Consider the following 7,438-nt stretch of genomic DNA (forward strand, 5'->3'; position numbering starts at 1 on the left):
CCAATTATCTCAACAATCCCCCACTCATTGTATACATTACATAGGGTCAATTTGTAGCCACATAAATGAACAAGGAAAATCTCCCTCCAAGCACATCCACCATTATGGATCAAAGTAAACAAAGTGCTCCACCTTGGCACCTACAAAAAAATCAAAGTATCTAGCATCTCAAACATGAATGATCTCACCTCCTATTTTGCCACTACCACTAGACATACATAGAAGCCATCCAAAGAGAAAGTCACCCAACCTGTCACATTGGAAGATAATAAAATTTGGTACAAATTGAAATTCCAAGCATAAAAACTTGATCCAAAGGTAATCACATGTATCCATAGTTGTTAAAATATCCATAGCTGAAATATCACCCACACCAAGTGTCAAACCCATCTAACTATCCATACCTCAAAATGTATACTAAGTGAATCTCACATCATTAACATATACAATCTGTAACCTACAATGACAAGCCTCAAGAGCAAGACCTACCACATATATACCAAGAAGCTCCCATTGCAAAAGATAATGTCAAATCTATAACCAATCCAGTCACAATATCTCAAAGAAGTGAATCCATGTAGTATCAAGGACATCTGCAATACATTACCCAATAACTTACAAGAACAACTCTTATAAAAAATCTCCAATAGAGGAAAGAGATAAATAAATAACCATGTTATCTCTCATATGACATACATAAGAACAAACTAGTGATCATAATCTCTAACCAATCTCATATACAATGTAAGTGGAAGCTGAACATCAGAGAAGATAACCAAGACTAAAGAGAAACCATGCAAATCACAACCTGTATCATGTCCTTTACACACACCTCTAGATGTAAAATGTGCAAGTATGATCTCCTCCGTTAAACCCCAACAAGAAGCCACAACAACATCCAAACCATACCATATAACTAATCATGGATGTAAGCCTCTTGCAAGAAGATAAAACTCATAAACTCTTCCTAATCCAAGGACTATTCCCAATATAAAACCATCTCCTAGACTCAACCAACATAACAACATATGCAAATGGAGATAACCAATGCTAAATCATCTCTCAAATCAACCCTCCTAAACTAACTCATGTACCATAGCTCAAGATCCATATCCATGAAAGATAATGATAAACATAATGTACCAGAGAGAAACAATGGGCTATAACTTTCAAGTGGCAAACTGTTAAGTAGACCAAGAGTGTGGAATGAGAATTCTCATCAAGATATCCAAGTCTCCAACCAAGACTAATCTAAGAACAATCTCCTCTCAAGTCTATATCAGGTGAATGCCCCTTGGACTTCCTACTAAAACCAAAAAAGTGTCCCAACAAATAATTCTCTAATCTAAGAGAAATTAACATCACCAACATCTCTAAGTATCCATGTGCACCTATAACCAATCAATCCATGCTGACTCCAAATGAAACATAGCAATATCATGAAGTATCCAACTTATGATCAATCTACTCAATACTAGGAAACTAAACCAAGATCAATGTCAAAGTTCCAACCATGGCCTCAGGAACATAAACATTATGAAATGATCTAAACCATCTTAACCAAAGAGATAGCATGCTCCATTTGAACATACTATAATATGTCACAACTCTAAACATGTATCAAGAGTATATCATGACATAAAAACGAAATCATCCTAACACCAAGGATAACATGTCAAATGAATATGTAAGCCACACCTTCACCAAGAACTTCATGAGTCCTCAAGATGCAACCATCACCACATACCATGAAGAACCATCTCCACACACCATGAAGATAACCAAGAACCCCATGAGTCCTTAAGGTCTAACCTTCTTCACATACCATGAAGATAACAAGTGCACCATGAAAATGTCAAAGATGCTTATGTAGCAATAGGATCTAAGAAAAACCTCCAACATCTACAAACACTTAATAAATATATCAATGCCAACAACTTCCACTCAACTATGGTACCAATTCACTTGTGGAATCATATAAATCCATCTCCTACAAAAAGATCCTCCAGGTCTACACTTACACAATCAAAGTATCAGTAACAAGTGAAACAAAGATCTCCAAAATAAGAAGATAAAAAACCAACAAGGAACTAGTCCTCCATTGTCACCTCATCACTACCACAAGCTCCCACTAAATCATGTATCCAAGCTATCTATTCCATCATGATGAAAAAACAATCCTCTAACCATGAGAATAAAACAAGACATCAAGCCATCAAAAAACTCAAAGTGCACATCATGAGCTCCTCAAAAGAAACCAAATAACCATAATCCTCAACCAAGAAGATATACCACCATAACCATACCAAGAATCCAAACTAATGAACATCAAGGATGTACCCATATATCCAATCATGTCATGCCAAAATGCATGGCACCATGATCACATCCATGAACTGAGCATCTAACTCTCAAATTGTCCAACCTATTAGCATAAAATAGTCAACCACAATCCTCCACCATGACTATACCTAGTAACAACATCTCATCCCTTCTAAATGAAGAAAAATCAACAAATCATGTGACTTAGGGAATATATAACCCAAATTTAAGCCACCAATATAAATATGCAAGAACAATAAAAGAGCAATGGGCAAAGACAACCCATAACCAAGCTATAAATGCAACTTGTAAGTATAGACCATTTACAAGAATGGATAATAGGTAGACTAAATAAGTCATCATACATATCCAAATCAAATACTGATAACCATATCATCATGAGACTAATCTAAATTATGAACTAACTATAGAATGAAATCAAATCTTAAATCTCCGAAATATACAATGTCATAAACTCACAATGCTACCATAGTCAATATATATAAATAAATTGCCCATATTAATATATCACTAAAAAAAAATGCCAAATCTACACCAATCTGAAAAATTGTGTAGAGCTCTCCAAGAGCTTTCCATTGACTACTTGAAGTCCAAAATCTGACTCTGTATGCCCAAGTTATGCCCTAATTTGTGCTCAAAATAAAAAAACATATGAATTTCAAGCTCTTAAAAACTTACAAAATTCAAAAATAACAAAACCAAAACTAGGCCAAGTTGTAGTGCTTTGAATTATCTTTCCAATGCCTATAAGAAGTCTAAAATCTAATATCATGAGAGAAAGTTATGACTGTTTTACTAAGACAGTCCTTTTACCATTTTCACTACAATTTTTTTTTTGTAATGTGTTCTTAATGTGGTTGTGTGATGATTAATTGAGAAGGTGTAACAGTAAAATTAGGGAATTATTTTATGGACTTGGTATAAAGGAAGGACATTTTCCTTTATCATGAGAGATAAAAGTATGACATGGAGAAGTAATTGTAAGCATCAAGAAATTAGAATGCAAAGTTGAGCAGAGAATAGCAGAAGTGAAAGAAATTTTATTGCCAAGATTTTGCTAGGTGATATGAGGTTTGATATTTGGATCTAAGGTTTGTTATGTGATCTACAAGGTTTGAAAATGATTGGTTTGGTTGAAAAAACAAAGGAAAGAGGAACATAATAGTAAACTGCATGTTTGTGTAGTGAACTCTTGCTGTAGTTGAAATTGCATGTTTGGGTAGTGGGCTCTTCTTGCATACATTATACTAGAACTCCTAATAGGGTTGGAACATCCCCTAATAGGGTTGGAATTTCCTAATCAAGATTCAAAGTCTTCTAATAGGACCCATATGTACTAAATGTTGTAATAGACTCCTAATAGGATCCATCCTCTAATAAGGAATATTTATATTCGTACATCATCTTGTGGGCATCATTCCCACTAGGGTTTTCCCTCTAATCAAGGGTTTCCCTAGTTAACATATCTAGTGTAATTATCTATGAGCATTGTTGCATGGTTTCTGTTTACTTTGGTTGAATGGTTAAGTTTATTTAAAGAAGATAATTGTTTTAATTGTTGGATAACTAATTCACCCCCTCTCACCCCCACCCCCTCTCAGTTATCTTGGTGGATTATTTTTTCTAAGAAAAGAAAATAACACTCAACATATATATGATACAAGGAATTTGGTTATCTAGAAAACCTCCAATGAGAAGGTAGAACTAAGGTGGGGATGACACCCACAAATCTCCACTACTATAGTAATAAAGTGTATCCAATAAAGGTTACAATGTTTGATCATGAAACATGATCTACCTTGTGAAAGGTCTACCCTATTGAAGGCTTATAAGATTGTTTGATCTTACCCTATTAAAGGATTTCAAAACCATGCTAGAAGTGTGCCTAATAAAAGGGCTTTAACTTGCAATGATGTAAGCACCATGCTAAAGGATTTACAATAGCCTATTAAGACTGCTATATTAAGACATTTAACTAATTCACTTATTAGAATGTCTCAACAATGATCCTATGATTAGTACTCTACTACTAGATAACTAATCACATCTTTCCAAATGTGTACTTGATTCTCACTAATTAGACATATCTCTTTAGTCCTCTAACCTCTTTTCTCTTTTCTCTTCTAATTGATTTTGCAATGTATCCCAATTCATAATACCTTACTCACCATGAATGCTCTATTTGTGCATGCAAACTTCTCTCTTTTTTTTCTTCCACACTCATAGAAAGCTTATGGTTTATCCTTTTTAAGAAGACCTAGGTGACTTAGGGTTAGGTATAAATCAATGATTGTAATTGACTTAGCTAGCTTCTTAATCCTTCTATTTAACTAAATGGCTACATGTATTGTATAGGGATTATTAATAAAGATTCATTCTTATCATCTACGATTGCAAAACAATCCTCAAGTCAGCTCCAAAATGGTTTACATAGTAGTTTGTGCCATTACAACCAACTATGTAAAAACTGTATTACTCAGCACTTGAAGTCCTTGATTCTCAACATCAACTACAACTTCAATGCTATAACTTGGCATCTAAAAGACTCAACATACATTGGTTACTTGGTATCTAAATCACTTGGCATCATCTGTCTACTTGACACTTGAGTGACTAAACACTAACTATTTACTCAACACATGCTAAGTATCTCACTTAGAATGCACTGTCTAACATGTTAGGCTCAACATGCATTACTTGTTTGGCATGAACTAATTTCTAACTTTTAAATGACTTAAGTGTATAGAAACTCATATGTCTAAACCAATCTAAGATTAACAACATCTCCCTCAATCTTCTATCTGACTAGTATTATGTTCAAAGTTGTGCACATTGTTTCCCCCCAAGCAAGGCTATAGGTCGATTAGTGATATTATACAAATACACCCTATCCACCATCCTACTCCTAAATACATTTACTTATCCTTCTTCTTGCATTTCATATCTTGTCCACTCATCTCTTACCACATTTCCATAATCTTTTTCATTTTTATCATCATTTGCATCATTATAATTCTTTTAGTCCCATGTTTCTTATCATTTCCTTCATCATAATCTTTATGGTTAATTTTAACTCATCCATTTTCATAAATCATAGTTTTAGATCCATCTTCATTATCATATTTTTAGATTTATTTTCATTCTCATAGTTTTAGATCCATTTTCATAATCATAGCTTTAGATTCATTTTATAATCATAGTTTTACTTCCATTTTCATTAACATAGTTTTAGATCTATTTTTATTATCATAGTTTAGGTCCATTTTTATCATAGTTAAGATCTATTTTTCATTATCATAGTTTTAGATCCATTTTATTAACCATAGTTTTAGATCCACTTCCATTATCATAATCTTGGGTTCACTTTCATTATCATAATCCTAGGTTCATTTTCATTATCATAATCTTAGGTTCATTCTCATCATCATAAAATTTTAGTTAACCATTTCATTTGTAGACACCTAAATTTGATTACACTATTTTAGTAATCCTATTTAGTTATCTAAAAAGGCATTATTAATTAAATTTCTATTTAATTAATCCTTTGTCATCCCCTAGTTGATTAATTTAATTAATCATCTATAGTCCTAATTGATAAATCAAATAATCTATTATTTATCAATTAAATCCTATTCTTCTATCTAATTCCAAAAATCCCCATTTATTAAATAAATCTATTTGATAAATGAAATCCTCAAATTCAAAAACCCCTAACCTATCTCTAATCCTCCATTTAGCCTAATCCACCCCATCCACCCATACTAACCAAGCTTAGCCACTAACTCACCCACCCTCATTAATGCCATCCACTTGCACATCTCTAACATCCCTAATCTAATCCTAAACCCAAGCCTAATCCACCCCCTAATGTTGTCACATTCCTTAAACAAGTTTAAGACTTTCCTAATCCAAACCAAAGTCTCCCCTCAAAAAAACCCAACCACTAAGTCATGAGTGCTCTTACAAAACATAAAGACTCTTACAAGCCCACTCATGACTCTTACACCCATCTTCCACACTCTTCCCTCTTCCACACTCATTCCTCTTACATCCCTCTTACATACTCAACCCCACTCATCATGACTTTAACCAACCCTTAACCCTACCCTCTCACACTCATCCTCCTTGTGACAAGTTTCACCTTCCCATTGGTGCTAAACAAGCACAATCCATGTGCTCTCCTTTGAGTGCATCCTAGCCCTCCTTAAGCTTTCATCCATCCTTGCATCTAAGCCCTCCATCCCTCTACCCCTTAGCCTATAAATTGAATCCCATCCCAAGCCATTTCATCAACAATCTTTGAGCTAAAGTTACCATGCTATTTTGAGAACCAAAGCCATCAATCATACCCTTATAATGCCAAATTGAGAGCTCACAAAGCTACCAATTTGCCATTACCCATCTCCATTGAAGCAGCTTTTGAGCATCTTGAGCATACATCCACAGCAAAAGGACACATCTACAGAATCAAGAAAGCATGGAGTGTTTTCTCTTGTGAGGTTTGCACTTCTTATTTTCTTTCTTAGTCTAAGCATATATGTGAATTTAGTTTTTGGTTTGTGAATGTTTACTTCATTTGTTAATGTTCTTTGCATACTGATTCTGGTTCTACATCATTATCATAGTTTTAAAGTTCATTTTTACGTTATCCTTTTTCCATCATCGTAGTTTAGATTTCTTTCTATTCATTCCATCATGATAGTATTATGTCCATTTTGCAAGTTTTCCATTTTCACAAGTCAATGTTTTTTAAGTGCACCTTAGTTCTCATTTTTAAATCATGCATCACATCAACAAAAATTCACATCTTACATCATAAAGCGTTAGTAACATCATGCATGTCATACATCTCATATAAAAATATCACATGTTGCATCCAACATGTTAGTATCTAGTCCATTTCATAAAAAAATCATGTACTACATCACAAAGTGTTAGTCAAATCATGCATATCATATATCTCATAATCTAAGATCACATCATGTATAAAACATATCAGTCCATCTCATACATCTCATAAAAGGGAAAACAATACAATACAAATCACATGGCACAATACTCAGTACACACATATATCCCACCAGAAAGAATGTTC

The sequence above is a fragment of the Cupressus sempervirens genome, chromosome 10, assembly GCF_028749045.1.
Source record: "Cupressus sempervirens isolate cs-2001-9-10 chromosome 10, ASM2874904v1, whole genome shotgun sequence".
Taxonomy (NCBI): domain Eukaryota; kingdom Viridiplantae; phylum Streptophyta; class Pinopsida; order Cupressales; family Cupressaceae; genus Cupressus; species Cupressus sempervirens.